This window comes from Diabrotica virgifera, chromosome 3 (assembly GCF_917563875.1).
Source record: "Diabrotica virgifera virgifera chromosome 3, PGI_DIABVI_V3a".
NCBI classification, from domain to species: domain Eukaryota; kingdom Metazoa; phylum Arthropoda; class Insecta; order Coleoptera; family Chrysomelidae; genus Diabrotica; species Diabrotica virgifera.
Window position 1 is genome coordinate 99,299,669 of NC_065445.1, and position 22,471 is coordinate 99,322,139.

Below are 22,471 nucleotides of genomic sequence, written 5' to 3' on the forward strand. Positions count from 1 at the left end.
TGCCAGGCTTGATTGGAGTTTTGTGATAAATTAGCTGAGGTTCTTGATTTGAAAGGTTCTGAACGAGAAAATGAGCTAGTGGGGGAAGAGGTTGGCTTTTCTGGTCTTAATTGCTGTGTATATATACTCTTTTCATTTGGTTGCTTATCTTGACGTTTTTGCACGACTCTCCGTTTGTTGTCGGAGTTCAGAACCACCTGTTGAAAGGAACGTTTTACTGTAGATGATCTAAAATTGTTTGTTCTTCGTTGCGATGGTTCTATGGTGTTAGAATTATTTGTACTGGTACTTGGAGTATTTTCTAATGGCCTGCTGTTATTTTTAAAATTTGGAAAATCTCTCGGGTTATAAATAAATTTATTATTTGAGATGTATGATTTTGGAATGGCTTCACTTGCCTCAAAAAATGTCAAATTTTCATACGCCATCAGTTCTTTAATATTCTTTTGCCTTGTATATTCTGGGCAGCTCTTGTCAATAGATTTGTGAGAGTCCTTGCAGTAAAAACATTTTGTCATGCATACGTCTTCATGTTTGTTTTCCCCGCAATTAAAACATCTTTCTTTCCCTTTACAGTTTGTTTTTGTGTGGCCAAATCTAAGACAGTTATAGCACTGTGTCACTGGGGCAATATATGTGTCCACTAGTCTTGGTATGCCATAAAAAAACACAGTTTTGGGCATAAGAACGCCTCGAAATGTAAATAGTGTCGTACCTGTGGGTTCATAAGAAGTTACTCCATCTTTAATTACTCTTCTATTTAATCTTTTTATATGTAAAATTTCAATGTCATTTCCTGTATCGCAACACCGAAGAAGTTCTTTTTCATCAATATCTGTATCAATTTGTCTGACGATACCTTTGCAGGTTACGAAGTTAAAAGGTATATATATCTTGTATCCCTGATTTAGAAGTTGAGTGTTCTTAAGTAGCATGTTAGCCGAGTGAAAATTGGCAAATTCAACTGAAACTCTATTGAGCCCTTTACTATCTATTTTTTTAACGTCATTAAGTTTGAGGTTGAATATATCTCGAGCTATTTTAATTGTATTGAATGTGCCAATTTTTATATTCGGTATATTTGTAGATTCAAGATATACTACAAAAGGTCCATGATCTTTTTCGGAGTATGTATTAACCTTTTTTTCTTCCTGAGAATTATTGTCGGAAGTCTGATTTTGATTTTTTTCGGAAATATTAGTCATTGCAATTTTAGCCGGAGAAGAAGTATCAGGATAAGGGGGGACTGAGCCCCCCTTTTCCTCACTCATTGTAAGAAAAAACCAGTCAATGAAGTATTAATAACTAGAAAGCAAAAAGAAATAAAAAGAGCAAGCAAAATAGCATAAAAGAAAGCCGCTTGAAAAAAAAAATATAAGCAAAAATGCTCAACTTACCTATATGCAAACACTTAAGCAACAACACCGGCGGTTGTTAGCTAGGTTAAGACCCTAAACTAGTGGCAAACTTTAACTGCTGCAAAACAGAAACTGTTCACACCTCGAAAGCGTAATGTCTAGTTTAGAAATATTAAATTTTTGGAAAATATTTCTTAAATTTAAAATACGCGGTCTGACGTTTCGTATTTTATTTGACAATATGAACCTTTACGGATGGTTTGTTTAGGAATGACATTCACACTGGTACTGACACTGACACTTTCTACAAAATCAGTATTTATCGTACGCAATATTTATTCCATAGACGCCACGTCACGATTGAAAATAATTAAATTACAGTAATCAACATTTTACACTTTACACCAGTGGTTTTCAATGTTTTTGAGACATGTACCACAAAATTCTTATAATTATTTTTGGTACCACCTAACTGAAATACCTATGGAGATAGGTAATCTAGTTAACTACAAATATGCTGGATTTTGCCTGTGTTTGATGTACCACCAGTGGTACATGTACCACAGATTGAGAACCCCTGCTCTACACCAACGAATGTAAATCACATACCTATATTTCTATTCAATATATAGTCCAGAGAAATAAGGTTTTTGTCGGGACACTTGAGCAGCAAGGTTGCAAATGAGTTTTTTGGGTATATACCTAATACATTATAAATACAAAAATGCCCGTCACAGTTTGGACGAGAATTTTAGTTATTAACAAATAAGGGTCAAAAATGGCAGTTTATCGTTTAAATCGCTACAGGTAAAAGTAGGGTTATTAAATATCTTATTTGGACTATTCATCTTTTAGTAGATGAGCAATGGTGTAAAATGGCAGTTTTTGAATTTTGATCCGATCATTTGTTGCTTCGCTAATTGCAAAAAAGTCTAAAATTTCGAAAATAAAAATTTGCTATAACTTTCGCGAAAATGAACTAAAACGTATGCAAAGACAATGACGTTGACTTTGCAAAGTAACAAGACACTTACTCAACGCACACACTACACATGACACTAAGTACCTCATGTTGTGACTGGCTGAATGACATAAAGTCCATGCCATTAAAAAAAACTAAAACGTATGTACATATGTACATAATATGTACATATGTACTATGTTTATGAGCTTTGTATGTATTTTGAACATATATTCGATAATCCGAACAATTTGATAATCCGAACTACCCCTGTACCAATTAGTTCGGATTATCGACACTCTACTGTATTTCCATTTCTATCGTTGCTAGCAATAGTCTATTTCTTTTTATCGAATCATATGCTTGCTGGAGGTATACGAGAACTTGGCTAAATTCGCAGTTTTTTTCTATTTGTTGGATCGTAAATATTTGATCTGAACGTAACTATTTTATTTTACTGGAAAAAATATTTTAAGACAATCTGTAGAGATAAAAATGTATAGGTATATGTTAATCATATTTTCCAATAATATTTGACACAGAACTTCACATTTCGTTTCGAGGTTTCGGTAACAGGCGGTATAATCTGCAATAATTCTTGAAATCCATTGATTTTCCGTAATATTTGTACCTGTCGTTTGCAGTTCCCATAGATACATATATTTCAAATTGAATATTTCAAAATGCAACACCGTTTCTACCACTGATTGCAAATTATTTTAATTATAGAGTTGTCAGGATATAAACTACCGCAAGACTAATTATTGCCAGTTTATTTTTGAACTTCATCGCATAATAAAGGTAAGACTCCTTTTTCATGTGATAGATCATTTTTGAAATATTTTATTTAGAGATAATAAAAACAGAAATTTTTAATAATGGATTTTTTGGATCCTTTTATAATTTTTTCCACTATTAGTTTAAAATACGATGTAAGGTCGATCTGCACCGATCTGTTTAATGGATAAAAATTATTGAATATTTACTTTAGTGTGTTCACAATATAAAAAGACAAGGGGTGCCCGATATAATTTTGTTCTGACTATAATTAATTATAGGCCTATATAATGACTTTTTTATAAATTAAAAAAAAATTCGGCCCGCGCAGAGATCATTTTAGATTTTTTGGATCATTCTAAATAAAAAAGGTCTTTTGTAATTTTTCCCTTAAGTTTAAGTTTTAGAGTTATAAACAATTCAAAACAGAAAAAAGAACGAAAGATTGAGATTTTCAAGGCTCAAAAACATAAGTAAACAAGCTGAAAATGCGAGCATTATCATAACGAAAACTTTGTTTATATACGTATATAAATTCATAATATGGAAAATTGCTATTACGAAAAGTTGTTTAGAATTAAAAATTATGTTTTAATGTGCAAATATATCATTCTAATTTAAATGTTGTGAACTACACTGCGCGTCATAGAAAACGGGCACCCCAAAAAATGTTGTTGCTAAACAGGTAAATTTTCATTGTATACCTACCGGGTGTACCAATCAAACTGTGTTTTTTCCTTAAAGTTTGCAACACCCTGTGAAATATTCTAGTATTTATAAAACACTGAAATTAAAGCCCTACAATAACCTCCGGTTTTCTTAACATTCTGTTTTTTTGATTAATTCGCTTATGTTTAACAACTAGATTTGTTCTTTATCAATTCAGGGTGTTTCTAAATAAGTGCTACAAACTTTAAGGGGAAAAGAACAAAATGCAAAATTTTGACGCCTGTATTTTAAATGTAATCATTTTTTTCAAATTCTGAGAAAACTAATAAGTATTTTTGAAAAATTTAAACGCAGAATAAAAGATTACTTTATTACCGAGGGCCGAAAGTCCCTTAGAATGAATAAAAAGTTTTTTTAATGACATATTTGAAACTAAAATTCACACTAAATTTTCTTAGTTTTTCACCCCTGTAACTTATTAAAATAAACACAGAAGTTTTCAGGGACTTTGGACCCTCGGTCCTAACGTAATCTTTCACTCTGCGTTTAAATTTTTGAAAAATACTTATTCGTTTTCTTAGGATTCGAAAAAAATTAATCCCGTTTATATTCTTGTTATTGGTTTTTTTTTTGTATAATAAACGTTACTTACAAGGAATTACTTTTAATATTATTTTGTACAAACTTCTAATTAATAATATTTTCTTGTTCGATTCAAAAAATACTATACATTTAACCAGAATTTGTACTTTAAAATCGTAGTTTCGAAAGTGGTAGTCCGAAATTCAGACTACCGACGTCATCAATTGCGACGTTGCCTTTTTCTCTTCATGGCTTGTAAAGTAAAGGTGGCTATGCTTGTTGTTAAAGTACCTAACTTTTGTATTATGCAATATAAGCGAATGTATCAATAAACAGAATGTTAAGAGAACCTGAGGCTATAGTTGTATTTTAATTTCAGTATTTTATAAATGCTAGAATATGCCACAGGGTGTTGCAAACTTTGAGGAAAAAACACAGTTTGATTCGTACACCCGGTATACAATCAAAATTTACGTGTTTAGCAACAATACTATTACAGCGAAATTGTTAAAGAATAAAGCTACAGTAGAAAAAATGAAAGAATACCCATGAACGAACATATAAAACACGCTGTATTTTCCTGTCGCCGTGTCACACAAAAAATTGTCCAGCGCAAGTACATGTAAGAATTATTATTACATGTACTTGCGTTGGACAATTTTCTTTGTGACACGGTGACAGGAAAATACAGCGTGTTTTATATGTTCGTTCATGGGTATTCTTTCATTTTTCCTACTGTATAAGATATTGAAAAAATTACTTAAATCGGACGATAGGTTTAGGAGACACTTGACATCAAACATGACCCATTTTTTGGGGTGCCCGTTTTCTATGACGCGCAGTGTATAAAGATGCTTTACTCGAAATTCATATTTTTTATATACCTCGTATAAAATTAATAAAATTTGATTCGTGATAGTTGCATCATAAATCTTAGACCAAGAAGAGCTTTTTATGAAGAATAACTTTTCTTCGTCAAATTAAAAATACAAGATTTATAAATGAAAATGATGTTGGTATCCATAATTTGAGAAAATTCGTCAAATATTATAATTTTTTATTCCAAACAACATTTTAAGAACAATTTTCAAATATTGTGAAATACATAATACATAAAGATACTTTTTACTGATGAACTGTAGTAGTACTTATGGAACAGTCTATTTGTCATTAAAGGGGAGGCCGTATATTTACTCGTACAAACCTTTTGAAAGTTATTAATACATTATTGCTTTCAAAATATACTCAAATTTTATTTTTACACATTTATTACCTATATCATTTTATATAATAATTAAATTCATTATAAAATGTCATTTATATTTTATTAATAGCTAAATAATTTAAAATTTAGTTTGACATTCACGAAGTGTCAAACTCAAATGTAAATAATAACATTTGCTTTGCTTAACAAATTCAGATTAAAAAAAGTAGCCTACTTCCTAATCAAAGATTTCAGCTGACGTTTCGTGCGTGGTATGAAATAACCGGATTGTGACGTCACATTTTAGATTTTGAGGTCGATTATCTCGAAGACGGTTAGAGATATCGAAATGCCGTTTTCAGATTTGGATTCAGAAGAAAAAACTACATAAGAATCCATCGACATATCTGCTCTAAGTATTGCAGGAGCGGCAACGCAATAACACACAGACTTTTGCAAATTTATAAACGAAAAGTTTTCGTTGAAAAATATGATTATTAAAATTACGAGGGACCTAAATTCAAGTTCAAACCTTATTCTATCAGTTCTTGATAAGCATTTTGGACTTATTTCATTCTAAAAAATTGTTTTTTAGTTGTTAATGCAACCCAATTGGCCGTCTTCCCATAATTAACCTTACTCATTAACAATCAAAAAAATATTTTGGAATAAAACATGGCAAACATTCTTAATGGGACCTAATAGAAGAAGGTGTGAACTTTAATTTAGGTACTTGATGATAACAAAAATAATAATGTTTACTTGTGGTTTTGAGCCTTGAAAATCATCTTTCGTTCTTTTTTCAGTTGTAAATTGTTTGTAACTCGAAAACGATCAATTTAAGGCATCAAGTTTAATTTAATAAATTTAATCATACCAAAGAAACATGAAACGTGAAACATTAAACGTGAAACATGAAACAAATAAATTGTAAAAAAAGTAACCGTTTCATGTGATATGCTAATCGATGAAACAAAAATAAAATTTGTATAGTCGGCAATGGATAGTGACGTGGTCGTTGCTGTCGGCGCCGCTCTTTAATTGCTTTTTAATATCAAAGAAACGTGAAACATGAAAAAAATAAATTGTGAAGAACGAAACCGTTTCATGTTATAGTCGGAGAGATAGAAGCGGATTTTGTGCGTGATAAGTAATATAGAAAAACTATACGGGGATATGTTGAATTAGTTGTGTACATGACTTTCACCAACGGCCGGAAACCAGAGTTGGGGCCGAGGGTAGTTATAAGGGGTCAAAGTCGCGGATTTTATTATTTTTTTTATGACGCTCATGATCGAGATGAGTAGACCATGACATAACTAAGTAATATCCCCTGATTCGGAGGCCAGAGTGGCGGACGAGGTTAGTTATAAGGGGTAAAATCGCGGTTTTTATTTTTTTTTTGTGGCGCTAATGATGGAGATAGTGCACCAAAATTTGGGAATAAGTAGGTCATGATGTAACTAAGTAAAATCTCTAGGGGCGGAACGCTGCGTGGCCGACAAAGGGGTGGGGGTAGGGGTGAATATAAAAAATATAATGGTTTTTTTGCGATGTTCGTGATTGAGATAGTGGACCAAAATTTGGGAATAAGTAGATCATAACATTACTAAGTAAAATCCCCAGAGATGGAAACCAGATTTGGGGATGAGGGTAGTTATAAGGGGTCAAAATCGCCGTTTTTATTATTTTTTTTTGTGACGCTCATGATCGAGAGAGTGCACCAAAATTTGGGAATAAGTAGGTCATGACGTAACTAAGTAAAATCTACAGTGGTGGCACTCTGCGTGGCCGACAAAGGGGTGAAGCAGGGGTGAATACACAAAATATAAGGGGTTTTTGCGACGTTCGTGATTGACAGAGTGCACCAAAATTTGGGAATAAGTAGACAATGACATAACTAAGTAAAATCCTCAGAGCCGGAAACCAGAGTTAGGCATGAGGGTAGTTATAAGGGGTCAAAATCGCCGTTTTTATTATTTTTTTTTGTGACGCTCATGATCGAGATAGTGCACCAAAATTTGGGAATAAGTAGGTCATGAGGTAACTAAGTACAATCTCCAGGGGTGGAACGCTGCGTGGCCGATAAAGGGGTGGGGGTAGGTGTGAATATAAAAAATATAAGGGGTTTTTTGCGACGTGCTAGAAAGAGATAGTGCACCAAAATTTGGAAATAAGTAGACCATGACTTAGCTAAGTAAAATCCTCAGAGCCGGAAACCAGAGTTGGGGATGAAGGTAGTTTTAAGTGGTCAAAGTCGCAGTGTGTATTATTTTTTTGTGACCCGGCACAACATTTGTCCCCCACGCAGCGTTCCGCCCCTGGAGATTTTACTTAGTAATGTCATGATCTACTTATTCCCAAATTTTGGTGTACTATCTCGATCACGAACGGCAAAAAAAACCCATATATTTTTATACCCATCCCTGCCTACCACCCCTTTGTACCCCAAGCAGCGTTCCGCCCCTGAAGATTTTACTTAGTTACGTTATAACCTACTTACTCCCAAATTTTGGTGCACTATCTCCATCATTAGCGCCACAAAAAAAAAATAAAAACCGCGATTTTACCCCTTATAACTAACCTCGTCCGCCACTCTGGCCTCCGAATCAGGGGATATTACTTAGTTATGTCATGGTCTACTTATTTCCAAATTTTGGTGCACTATCTCAATCACGATCGTCGCAAAAAACCCCTTATATTTTTTTATATTCACCCGTGCCCCACCCCTTTATCGACCACGCAGCGTTCCACTCCTGGAGATTTTACTTAGTTACGTCATGACCTATTTATTCCCAAATTTTGGCGCGCTATCTCGATCATGAGCGTCACAAAAAAAAATAATAAAAACGGAATTTTGACCCCCTATAACTACTTTCCTTCCCCACTCTGGTTTCCGGCTCTGGGGATTTTAATTATTTATGTCATGGCCTAGTTATACCCAAATTTTGGTGCACTATCTCAATCAAGAACGTCGCAAAAAACCCGTTATATTTTTTATATTCACCCCTACCCCCACCCCTTTTTCGGCCACGCAGCGTTGAGCCCCTAGAGATTTTACAAATTTTGGTGCACTATCTCCATCATGAGCGTCATAAAAAAATAATAAAATCCGCGACTTTGACCCCTTATAACTACCCTCGGCCCCAACTCTGGTTTCCGGCCGTTGGTGAAAGTCATGTACGCAACTAATTCAACATATCCCCGTATAGTTTTTCCATATTACTTATCACGCATAAAATCCGCTCCCAGCTCTTAGACTATTATATAGTGTAGGAACGTGAAACACGTTTCATGAAAATAAAACAATGCTAAACAAATAGAAGTCCGCATACCAATGAAACGAGTGTGATTCACGCGTGTGAAACATTTTTATCTTCCGAGGGCGCACACCAAAAAAACATGAAACGTGAAACACGTTTCATGGAAATAAAACACTGCTAAACAAATAGACGTCCGCATATCTATGAAACGAGTGTGATTCATGCCCATGAATCATTTTTATCTTCTTGAAACGTGTTTCATGAAATAGGACGTGTTCTATTTTCCGATATCAGTTTCATTGTTTTGAATAATTAATTACGTGCGTAAAATAAATACCGACCAAGAATTTAATATTGCATTGGTTTCTGTGGTGGAGCAGGACGAAGAGTTGTACAATTATAACCTGGAGTGGTACTCGAATAGACAATAACAAGAAAATATCGTTTTTTTAAACCAGAACCCACAATAAAACAATGTAAATGTTTGAATACTCATTCTATAAAATTATAAAAATTTAGCAAGATGATTATTTATTTCGTTTGCAACCAAATATTATGTACTATGGTTATGATTTTTGGACAGTAATAAAAGAGTTTCCACAACAGCAACGCCCTCGTCATCATCACTTTCTATTATTTACTATACAAATTTTATTTTTGTTTCTTTGATTAGTATATTAGTGTAGGCAACAGAGGTTAAAGTTCGCAAACTCGACACAAGTCCGGTTTTACTTTTTTTTCTGGTCTATCAAGGGGTACTTATTATGAGACTAACATTTTCTTAAAAGATTTGCCCCGGAACACCCATTTTCATTCCTTTAAAGGGGGTAGGGAAAAATCCTACTCCATCAGTAGGGTTTTTTTATAAATAAATAGTATGGTTATTGCAACATCCCTGCGGAAACTACCCTTATCCCTGAAAACAAGTTTGGCGAGCATGTTTTTACGATTTTTTCATTACCTTTATATTTTTTTGAAACAAAGAATATACAGTATTAAAGACCACTATTTGCTCTACAAATAAGGTCCTATGCATTTTTTTCGTATAAGCATCCGTTACGGCACAGTGGCGCCGCAAACCTCAGAAATTCTTTGGCGGGCTCCAGTTTTTGTTTTTTGTTTTTTTGTCACGTATTCATTTTATTAATAACACACTTATGACAAAAAAAATAACACACTGTCTGCTACATATTATGATGTATACATATTTTACTTTCTTTGCACCCTAAAGCCACAGTGGTGGTCCAGACTCAATTTTTGCATATTTTCTTTATTCATTTTCCTTTTTTTTTTTGGGTGGTTTCGGGGAAAATATGGGGGTGAATTATACAAATTTGTAAATAACACTCACACACACACACATGCTCGTATCAACCCCAGCCCCGGGGAACATGTGTGTTCCAATGGAAAAGTGGAACCCACATGTCCGAAGATCAAACCGGTCACACCCCGTAATGGAGTGGTACCTATCTGACCCCCAAGCTATACCTCCACCCCTCCCCATCGAAGGACATACCGAATGGGGAGGCGTTGATCTTAATGTTACTTTGGATGCCCTGGGTAATGGGACACCCTTTGTATTACTTCATGTGGTTAAGCCACCTGGTTTTAGGGGTAGCTAGAAGAGCTTTTCTCCCTATTAATGACTAAGTTAATTTTTTACTTTACTTTGGACTTGAGTCCTAAAAAAATGTGTTCCGGACATCAAGGCACCAATCTAAATCGGTGTCTTGCTGTCCAGACCGTGTGTGCTCGGTCACTCAGCCGGCGAATTGGCAAAATAAATTTTGTTCTCCTCGACGGCTGAGCGCCCGAAAGGTGTGGCCATCAAGCCCACGTCTGTCGGTACGTGACCTTGATGCTCACATTCCGCGGCTATGGTCCATTTGACCTACCTGAAGGGTACTTAGTGCCTGAAGGGCGACATTTGTGTTTCGATATTCTGTGGTTATCTCAATTTTTCATTAAGGGTTTCCTCTATATCCAGCTAACTGCTGTCTAGGCCGTCTATGTACCGTTCTTTGGTTTTCGTCGTAGTTAGTCAATTCTCTTAATAATCTGCTAGGATGGTGTCTGATATTGTTAAATATTTCATGTGCTCTTTCGTCTATCATTCTCAGGACTTTCTTTTGTTGCGTATGTCCAAATACATATCTTAATGGGACATATGTAGGTATATTCAGAGCTTCCCTGATCATGTGGTTTTGGATGGTTTGTATTTTTTTCTTATTGGTTTTACACGTGTGCCCCCATGCGGCTGAGGCGTATGTTAGAGTTGGCAAAATTATACAATTTGCCATCCTAATCTTTGTCTTAAATCTCAGTTTACTCTTTCGACCTATTAGCGATGACAGTTGACTCCTAAGGGCTTTAGCTTTGTTGACCGTTTGTTTTACATGTTCTGTAAAGGTCAGCCTTTTGTCCAACATTACGCCTAGGTATTTGGCTTGATTTGACCATTCAATTTGGGTATCAAATAGGGATAGTACCTCATTCGGTCTGCCTCTTCTTTTTTGGTACATAACGGCCTGTGTTTTGTCAGGATTGACAGCTATTTTCCACTGCACACACCATTCTTGTAGTTCGTCAAGAGCTCTTTGTAGATGTCTTGTTGCAAAATCTGGGTGGGTACTGCTAAAAGCTATCGCTGTATCATCTGCGTATAGACTTAGCAACGATCTGGGTTCAGTTGGGGTGTCTGCCGTATATATGGTATATAGATATGGCGACAACACTGCCCCCTGTGGCACACCAGCCTCCATGGTCCCAACTTCGGACAGGGTTGGCCCTATCCGAACTCTGAACCTCCTGTTGGCTAGGTATGACGAGAGAAGACACGTCATCGCCTCACTATAACCATATTGGTTCATTTTATACAGCAGGCCGTCGTGCCATACCCTGTCAAATGCTTTACTGACGTCTAGAAAGGCGGCCGCTGTATATTTCTTTTCGTTGAACCCTTTCGTGATATATTCTGTTAACCTCAGCACTTGAAGTTCACACGAGTGCTCGGATCTGAATCCGAACTGTGCTTCAGGTATTGTTCCGATTGCTTCAGATTCTTCTTTTAGCCTAACTAATATGACCCGCTCTGCGATTTTGCTTAATGCTGATAATAAGCTTATCGGTCGATAATTCTGTGGAAATGTACCATTTTTTCCTGGTTTTTCAATCATGATTACGTGAGCCTCTTTCCATCTGTCAGGAAAATGTCTTAGTCTTAAGATGTTGTTTATTAAATTTGTTATGTACACTATTGCTTTTCCTGGCAGATTTTTCAGAGCTCTGTTTGTAATCTTGTCCGGTCCTGGAGCTTTTTTAGCATTAGTACGCTTGATCAGCTGTCTGACCTCTTCAGGGGAGGTGTGTGTAATACCTATAATGCCCTTTCTTCTTTTTAGAATTCTACATCTTCGTTCGACTTCTTCTGTGAAGTCTAGATCTTCATCGGGATGATAGTTTTCCCTACATTCTCTTTCTAGCGTGTTTTTCATTACTTCCGCTTTGTCTTCTTCTGTGTACACAATTCCATTTTCACCGTGTAAAGGAGGGATTGGTTTTTTATCTTTTCTTAGTATTTTAGATAGCTTCCAGAACGCGGATTTATTTGGGTTTAGTTGCTGGATATAGTTGTCCCAGTTTTCATTTCGATGATCGTCTAATTGTTTTTTGACTTCCCTATTCAGTTCATTAGCAATTCTTTTGTCCTCTGGGTTTCTTGTTCTGTTGGCTCTTCTTCTTTTCCTGTTTTTCTCGTTTATCAGTTCTTTCAGCTCATTGCTGATTTCCCTGAATCTTCCTTTTGTTGTTGGAGTTTTTTCTTCTGTGGTGCTGGCCTCGATAGCGTTTTGTATCGTTTTTTCTAAATGTTTAACGCATTCCTCTAGTTCTTCTTTTGTATTTATTGTTGGTATTGCACCAATAGTTTCACTTACTATTCTTTTGTAGTTTGGCCAATTTGTTCGTTTTTTCTTATAGGTTTGCAAGTTGTTTGTTTCTACTGCTCCCAGGGTCAGTACAATTGGGTTGTGATCTGAGTCACCCTCATTCATTGAATATATTTCGTATTGTTGACCCACATTTTGTAGAATTGCTATGTCTAGGAATGTGGGAAGTCTGTTTCCACCATGGAAGCATGTGGGTTCTATGAGTCCCGCCACCATCGTGTTTGGTCGTTCTTCGAGATAGCCACACAATATTCTCCCGTTGCGGTTTGTGGTTCTATCGAACCAGTTCGGAGATCTTGCGTTCAGATCTCCTATAATGATAGAGGGCTCTACTGTGTCTAATATGACATTTAAGTCTTCCTTGAAGATTGGATCATTTGGTCTAACATATGCTGAAACAATTTTCAGCATATCTTTTCCTGTCTTGATCCTCACTATGGTGGCTTCCATAGTGATGAGTCCGTCTGGTGTAGGAATTACTTGGTGTTTGATTCCTTTTTTCACCAAGATCGCCGTGCCTCCTGATGTGGCTGTGTAGTCATTTCTATAGACATCATAACCTGGAAATTTTGTTTTTGTCTTTTCCGTTATCTTAGTTTCTTGTAAGGCTATGATGTCTAGTTCGAGTCTGTTGGAAAACTCGTCCAAGGTGTTAATTTTCTGTTTTAGCCCATTTGGATTCCATGACCCTATACGCAGATCGCCCAACTGATTAGTTAGTTCTGTTTACACCAATATTGCCCATAGCACTCACTACATTGGTCATCCTCTCGAACATGAACATGAAGTTTTTCATCTGTTCATTTACAATTGCCATGAGATTTGCCGTTTCGTTGTTTTGTTTAGATTCATCTGTCGTCTTTGTTATTTGTGCGTAGCTTTTGTTGGTACTTCTGTCTGTAGGTGTGTGTTCTTCTGTTCTGTTTCTTGTTTGTGCCTGTGCGGTGTATGTTTTTCTTTTTGGTGCTTTGGAGCATCCTCTGTAATTAGCTGTGTGGGCTTCGCCACAGTTTGCGCACTTTGGTTCGGTGTTCCTGTCCTTTGTGCATTCGCTGCTAATGTGTGATCCGCCACACTTAACGCATTTAGTTCCACAGTGACAGGCTTTGGATCCATGGTAGAATCCTTGGCAGTTATAGCACTGCATAACTTCTGTATTTTTTCTTATTTCTTCTTCGATATATATTTTCATGTAACAGAGAGTTGTCAAGCTTTTCATTTTTTCTTTATCTTCTTCGTTTATTGTAACTAAGAAAAGTGGCAATTTTTTCTTGTCTTCCTTCTTGGAGATCATATTTGTTACTTTAATGGCCATGATTCCGTTTTTGTTAAGTTCTTTTTGTATATTGCTTGTTTCTGTTGTTTCATGTAATCCTCTGATTACTAATCTTGTGGTGCGTTCTGAATCTATTGGATATGCGATGTATTCAATAGGGCTTTCAGGGTTCTTTGTATTTTGTTCTTCAAGTATCTTGATCATTGCTAGGTACCCTTCTCTATTATTTGTCTGGATCACGATTGACCTTCCAGATTTAGCGAATTTATTAGCGGATCCGATTCCCCTTTCTGCGGCTTTTTGTAATATCTCTTGGCTTTTTCCTATCGATTTGAGGATAATCGCCGGTGGTCTAGGTGCAGCCTTCGTTGGCTGTTCTTTTTCTGTTGTTGTTACGGTATTTTGTTTTTGCGCTGGTAATTTGGGAATACTGTTTTTCGATTTTTCTTTTTCATTTTCGTTTTCAGTCTCCATTTCTATTTCAGTGTGTTGATCTTTCTCTTGTTCATATTTCTTTCTTAGCATTCCTCTGGCTACGCATGCTTCTTCATTTCTCTTTTGTATTATTAATGTCTGCTTTTCAGCAGCGCTAATATTTTTCGGTTCTTCTTCTGTGACGTTTTTTTCTGTTATTTTGGTTTTTTTGTTTTGTTTTTTCTTCTGGTGCTGCTGGGTTGTCCATTCAGCATTGTTGTTTTCCATTTCAATTAAGTTTTCTTTATTTGGACTATTAGCAGAAGTTCTACGTCTTTCCTTTTCATGCATATTTGTTGGTTCTTCTACCGTCGTTTTCTTCTGCGTTTGTTTTTCAGCTTGCGTTGGTTTTTCGTTCGATTTTAAAATCAGCTTTTCCTTTTCCGCATGTTTGTCTATCATCTCAAGTAGCTTTTGAGTTAGTTTCTGTATTTCTTGATCTTTGCCGGTTATTTTCTCTTCTAGTTTGACCATTTGGAACTTGTTTTCTTCTTGCATTTGATGGATTTGATTCATTAGGCGCTTATTTTCCGCCTCCATTTTTTTCATCTGTTCAGTTAATGTGTCCAATGATCGAACTAGTTCTTTGTGGTATGTGTCCATTTCTTTGGCACGTTTAATTTCTCCTTTGTCTGAGCCGCTTCCTAAGGAATTGAGTCTTTTTCTTTTCTCTTTTTGTACGTTGCTTATATTTGTACTATTTTCACTGATTTCATCTTCCCTTTCACTTATTTCACCCTCGCTAGAATTATTATGGGAAATACATGTGGATATATTACTATTACTAGACATGGAATCAGTAACTACTGTTACTATGCTACCTACAGAATATGTAGAATTAGCTTTATTTAGGAATTCAATGTTTGCAATATCTATTTTCTTTTTATTTGTTTGTGAATTATTTATTATTTTTAAATTGTCTGATGGACCTAATTTTGTTTTTAGTTTATTGGTATGATTTGAATTTACTTTATTTGTCTTATTTAATTTTGAATTTTCTAAATCATTAGCTAATTCGTCATCTGTCAATTCAGGCAAGCTTTCAAAAATATTATTGTCTATAAAATCATCTAAGGTACTTAGCTTAGTCGTCATCCGGTGTCTGGAAGGCTCTTTCGTGGGCCAAGAGCCCCTTTCTGTCCTGTTGTTTAGCACTTAACACTGTTGTTCTTGTTTTTTTTTTTGTTCGTCACTTATAAACACAAATAAAATAGTTAAATTAGTTTATATTTAGCACGTTAGTTCATCAGTTTAAAGCCACGATTTTCTTCGTCAAATTCACTAATTTTTTTATATACTGACACACTTTTATTATTAAAAAAGTTAATTTTTTTTGAGAGCAGATTAAATTTATAACTATCAGTTTGACGTTTTTTTTTTAAATAACACTTGTACATGTGTAACCGCTGAAAGTTTTTTACGCTAGCATAAGCGGTTCAGATGGTATAAAAAGGGACTTTTTAAAATTTAACACCCTGTAATTAAAAAATGGACAATGCCCTTAAATGAAACCTATACCAAAAAATCAGACATTTATTTGTGATTACTTGCAGCTGGGTTGCTTCTTGATTCCCATTACGGTTAGGGAAAAATATTTTTTAAACCTATTTTTTAAAAACTTATCAATTTTGGTGCGCCACCTCCGCTAAACGGTGTGTGATAGATATATGCTGTCGCGGAATAAATTGTAGGAGCCCTCTTCATATTTCTATTAAGGAATTTTTTGCAATAACGTAGGGCTAAGTTTCGCAAAAATCACAAACTACCCCCTTTAAAGGGATGAAAATGGGTGTTCCGGGGCGAAATCTTTTAAGAAAAATTTAGTCTCATTAAAAGTACCCCTTGATATACTAGAAAAAAAAAATAAAACCGGACTTGTGTCGAGTTTGCGAAGTTCAACCTCTGTTTCCTACACTATATAACATGAAACGGTTTCGTTCTTCACATTTTATTTGTTTCATGTTTCACGTTTTATGTTTCACGTTTCTTTGATATTAAAAAGCAATTAAAGAGCGGCGCCGGCAGCAACGACCACGTCACTATCCATTGCCGACTATACAAATTTTATTTTTGTTCTATCGATTAGCATATCACATGAAACGGTTACTTTTTTTACAATTTATTTGTTTCATGTTTCACGTTTAATGTTTCACGTTTCATGTTTCTTTTATGTGCGGCCTTGGTGTGCACCTTCCGAAGATAAAAATGTTTCACACGCATGAATCACACTCTAGTTTCATTGGTATGCGGACTTCTATTTATTAGAATTGTTTTATTTTCATGAAACGTGTTTCATGTTTTATGTTTCATGTTTTACGTTTCATGTTTCTTTGGTGTGCGGCTTCCATAAGAGAAATATTACAAAAGACCTTTTTTGTTTAGAATGATCCAAAAAATCTAAAATAATATCTGCCCAGATCGACTTTTTTTGTTTATAAAAATGTCATTTTTTAATTATGACTTGATTATAGTCAGAACAAAATTAGATCGGGCACCTATTGTTTTTTATAATTGTTAACATACTAAATTGCATATTAAATAATTTTTATCCATTAAACAGATCGGTGCAGATCGACCTTATGTCTGATCCTCTACTTTATAAATCTTTTTTCTATTCTCATACTATAATATATCAATTATGATTTCACTACCTGTATCATAATGAACTTCATTATGATACAGATTTTCATTACGATACAGATTTTTAACCAATAGAATCGCGATATAGCATTCGCGATGAAGGTGGCACAGGCGCAGTGACCAATGGCGAGTCAAATACATACGCTTTGACAGTTCTCAATATGTAAACAAACTGACAAACTACTTAATTTGTTTGCGTTACAAAATTAATAAATTTGAATATATTTTTTGTTGTGAATGATCATAGAAAAAATCGTGTTTACAACTTGCATTTAATTATCATTATGAAGCTCGTGCTCTATACGAAACTCGCCGCTAGGCGGCTCGTTTGGTATCCCTCATACTCGCTTCATAATGACCATCATTAAATCCTCGTTGCATAATATACTATGCTTTTTCTCATGAGGATCTTTCAGTGCGTCACAGTTTTTTGATTTCTTTCTAACGCAGCGTTTCTCAACCTTTTTACCCTTTGCGACCCAATCTTCCATAATTATTTTCACCGCGCCCCCCCCCTCGTTCAATAATTTTGACAAAAAACAGTAAAATCTTACTTTTTAGTATTGAGTGCTCTTTATGATTATAACTCCTATTCAATGTTCATGTGTATTTTATTTTTTATTTTGTCAGAATTTTATTTTGCTTTGATTTTAGTAAATTAGTTAATGATGTTGGTGTATTTTTTATATGCTCACGCCCCCATAGGGGGGCGCGCCCTACAGGTTGAGAATCGCTGTTCTAACGCATTAAATTGTATGTGACAGAAAAAAACGCACGTCGGTGATTACATTTCGTCGGTGACATTTATAACATTTATTCTAGTTGTCAATAGATGGCGATATAATCGAAAATAATATAATTTGCGAATTATTTAATATATCTACGAATATAATCTGAACAATTTAACCTTCAACTACCCGCGCATCAAGTTATAACATAACTACACGCGTGGCGTACTTTATACACCACAAGAAAATACACTTAAAAACAGCGGATTTGTTTTTTTTTTTGAAAAAAATACACTTAGTTGTTTGTTATAAATCTTATTCGGCATCAGTGAATACTTAAAGTTCTTCTCAGTAAGCCAATTGGGATTTATAACTGGAATCATGGAATAACTGGATTCCATGATAAATAGAATTACTAATAAAAAATTTTTTGAAATGTGATTTTTTACAGGAGAAAAAGTATTGTTTATAAAGAAAAATATATTTTGTGCCATAATGACTAAAAAACCATTGAAATATGTACCTATATTACGACTTATATTATTATAATCGTGGCGTATATTGTCCACCACCGGAAACAACAAATAATAAACTGTAAAATACGATCTTCCCAGAACGCCGATTATAACGAAACTAAAACCAAATTTCAAAGCACATTCCAGTGATAGGTTAGAGAGATAAACAAGGTCAAAAATTAAATTTTTAAATATATTTGCAGTAGAATTCTTATATCTGGCGTACAAAATACGCCAGCGCGTGTAGTTAAAGGTTAAAAGACGATACAAATCAAAGAAAATACCATTTTATAAATGCAATAAACACAATTGATTTGGTTTTATGCCAAATTGCAAATAAAATTTGACAACTGTCAGATTTAACTAAAATGTCATGTCACTAAAATGTATATTATCACGGACTTACCTTTTTTTCTATCATTTGTGACGCACTGAAAAATGCTCATGAAAAGAAGCATATTGTAGCTTTTTTCTGTGATTATCACGCTCTCTTAGATTTAATAATATTTTTGTTTATGATCTTACTTGATTAGATCTTGTTTATTAGTTTCTAGTATTGTATTTCAAAAAATTCATACAGTTCCTCGTGTTTTTATCTCTAATCCCTAATTGTTTTAATTTATCGCACGATTGCATATTTTCTTGCCAAAAAGAAATAGTTGGCGACCCCCTTGTTTTATCATTTAATATCTTGTTCTAAACCGTAAAAACTCAAAAATATTAAAATATTACATGAGAGCGGAGACAAAATATTTGCTTTGATTGTTTCCTAATATATTTTTATCTTAGGTCGTATACATTATTTAATTTTTGTATCAATATTATACTGGTTACGACTGCGCTAGAGGTAACTACCTGAGGTATTAGATTTAATCCATGGTTTCGAATTCACCTGTAGAAGGTTTCGAGTTGGCAGGTTCAGGTAGTAGAAAAGTTACGAATTGGCCGGTGTACATGTTAATTTGAAAATGTTTGTCAATAAAAGTTGCGAGTTGGCGCGTGTCCTATACTGTCCAAGTGCTTTTGTAGTAGATTATATTTCGAGAAGCCGGCCAAAATTTAACAAATAGTTTCGTAACAATTATATTGTTAATTAAAAATTTATGGTTGCAATAATGACTAGAATAATTATGATACACCAGAATAACTATGATTTTCATATAAAAAGGCACTATACCTATCTAACGTACCTACTTTATAGAATTAAAATTGGGCTATTTGAACGACCTCGGGAATGTAGGACGATTCGTATAAAAGATAAAAGTTGAATTGCAAGGAGTGGTTTCTGAGATACAACCTGTCAAAGTTGACCGGCATTTGCGACGGAGTTATAAACAATAGGATGGTAATCTTCGAACCATTACCTTTTTATTTCCGTCCTCTTTCTACCTACACATTCTTATATCAATATTTTCTCATATCTTCAAGAGACTCAAGGAAGGCTAAATTTCAGTAAATGTGCCCAGCTTGTTTCTACAAGGGGTAAGATTAGAAAACTATACATCTATTGGTTGCAATATTTTGACTGAAAATCCTAATTTCAACGTGTAAGAAATAATGGGCGGATTGACATAAAGACAGTGATTTAGATAAAGAATGAGATGCAGTAGAAGTGGAAACGTTTGCGTCAAAAATTATACAGCTATATTGGTGAATTGTGCGAAACACTTACTAAGAAACGCTTTTTCATGTTTTGTGATGATAAAAGTACGCATATTTATAGTTGTAAAGGTTTCCCAAATTCGATAATAAACCGCAAATCTCTAGTTTAAAATTTAAAATAAACATCAATAAAGCATATGTGTTTGTAGACAATGTTTACACAAACAATAATCACTTCAACAAATCAAACATCTTATTATTAAACCAAAGGTTTATTTTTGACATTTTATAGTCATTTAAGTACTTATAAATTAATATTTACAAATGAAAAGTTTTTAAGGCAACAACACTCCCATTATTGATGATGATTCTTCTCTTTTTCAATGAAAGAAGCCTGCAACAGTATTTGAGATGTAAAGTAGGTATTTGAGTTATTAACAGGCCTCTTCATCAGGTGACGAACGCATGCGCAGCCGCCATGTTTTTCGTACACTTTTAATCAACAATCAAGAGGTTTGGCATAAATCCCTACTTGTTTATTTTTTTATACTTTTCCTATAATATTTATATTTTTTTATTCTAATGATAATAAAGTAGACAACATAAAGAAGTTGGAGGCATTTGAGATGTGGTGCTATAGGGGTGTAGTGATAGATCGCCTCCACGTGGTGCACCCTGGGTAACGCTAAATGGTCTATCAATTTTTGGACGCCAAACTAGCCGCTAAGCTCTCCTGGCAACCAGTACGATAAAGAAAAGCAAGGAAAGGAATCTCCATATAGGAATATGAAAAACTACAAAGGTGTTTATCAACACCATTTGACGAGACGTATCGGACCAACCCTCCGTATATGTCAAATAAACATAGAGGGAATTAGTAGATCAAAATCTGAATTTCTTTCAAAAATACTAATCGAAAATAACGTCGACGTCATAGCCATTCAAGAAACTCACGCATCATCAGAAACCGAGCTTATTAAGAGGGGTAAAATTCCGGGATATAGCATGATTGGAGCCACTTACAGCAATGTTTACGGAACTGCAACTTACGTGAATAACAGTATACAAAATTCCAAGGTGAAGGACTGCAGCTGCGAAAATAGTGTATCCATAATCTCTACAGAAGTGAATGACATAACCATAAAGAACATCTACAAACCACCATTAACTAAATGGCCAATAAATGTAATCAAAACTGAGGGCAACCAACCTACAGTTTACATAGGGGACTTTAACAGTCACCACAACAAATGAGGGTATGAAAACAATGATGAAAATGGGGAAAAACTCCTGGAGTGGGCCGAAGAAAACAATATCCACCTTATCCATAGTCTGAAAGATAAACCTACTTTCTTTTCTAGAAGATGGCGCAAAGGCTACAACCCTGATCTATGCTGGGTTTCGAGTAACTCACAGTTGCAACCACTCCCAAGCTCCCGAACTGTACTGCCTAGTTTCCCTCGCAGCCAACATCGACCTGTCATAATCGAAATAGGCATACAAATTTCTATCGTTGAATCCACGCCGAGACCCCGTTGGAATTTTAACAAAGCAAATTGGCCTGAATACGCCAAAGAGCTGGACACCTGCATTCGCTTCATTGACCCGAAGGCCAACAATTACCACCGTTTTTTAGGAATGGTTATCTCTATCGCCAAAAAACACATCCCCCGAGGTTTTCGAAAGGAGTACATCCCAGGCTGGACGGAAGAAAGCCAAAAACTATATGAAGAATTTATGAAATCAGAAGATCCCGAAATCGGTGACAACTTACTCAAGTCACTGGATTCAACTAGACTTAATAAATGGAAATCTACCGTAGAACATATTGATTTCTCCCGTTCCAGTCGGAAGGCATGGGGACTGATCCGCAAACTGGGCGAAGCAAGCAGAGCACAACACTTAAACAAATCAACAATTGAGCCAAATAAGATAGCCAATAGAATAATTGAGAACTCTCGAGCTCCATCTGAGAAAACTCATACATCGATGGTAAAAAAAAGCTCTTAAACAACTTAAAGCAAATACCCCCGCATCATCAGAATACTCACGTGCCTTCTCATTGGATGAAATAAACGAAGCGCTTAACCAAACCAAAACGGGAAAAGCAGCTGGTTTCGATGGAGTATATCCTGAGTTTATAGTCCACACTGGTACAAAAACAAGACAATGGCTCAAAGAATTCTTTAGCGACATTGTGACTACAGCTATGCTACCCCCAGAATTCAAAAGAACAAAAATTATCGCAATCCAGAAGCCTGGCAAAGACAACAAGCTGGCTGAAAGTTACCGGCCTATCGCCTTACTCAGTTGCTGTTATAAATTACTAGAACGACTCTTATATAATAGAATATGTAACACCATTGAGGACGCTGTACCAATTGAGCAAGCTGGATTTAGAAAAGGACGAAGCTGTTGTGACCAAGTGCTGTCCTTAACTACATTCATCGAAGCTGGCTTTGAAAGACGTGAAAA

At 35.1% G+C, this 22,471-nt stretch overlaps 1 protein-coding gene across 3 annotated transcripts in view; it reads left to right on the top strand.

Annotated features, from left to right (window-relative positions):
- LOC126881218 (farnesol dehydrogenase-like) overlaps positions 1-22,471 on the top strand; it is a 378,698-nt gene that overhangs the window by 10,787 nt on the left and 345,440 nt on the right. Inside the window, exon 1 of one of the 3 annotated variants that reach the window (XM_050645350.1) lies at positions 2,998-3,120. The exons of 1 other annotated variant lie outside the window; for it this stretch is intronic. The gene's annotated coding sequence lies outside the window, so the exon portion shown is untranslated. Of the gene's footprint in view, positions 1-2,997; positions 3,121-22,471 lie in introns of those variants that run through there. One more of the 3 variants, XM_050645348.1, reaches the window with a different exon arrangement.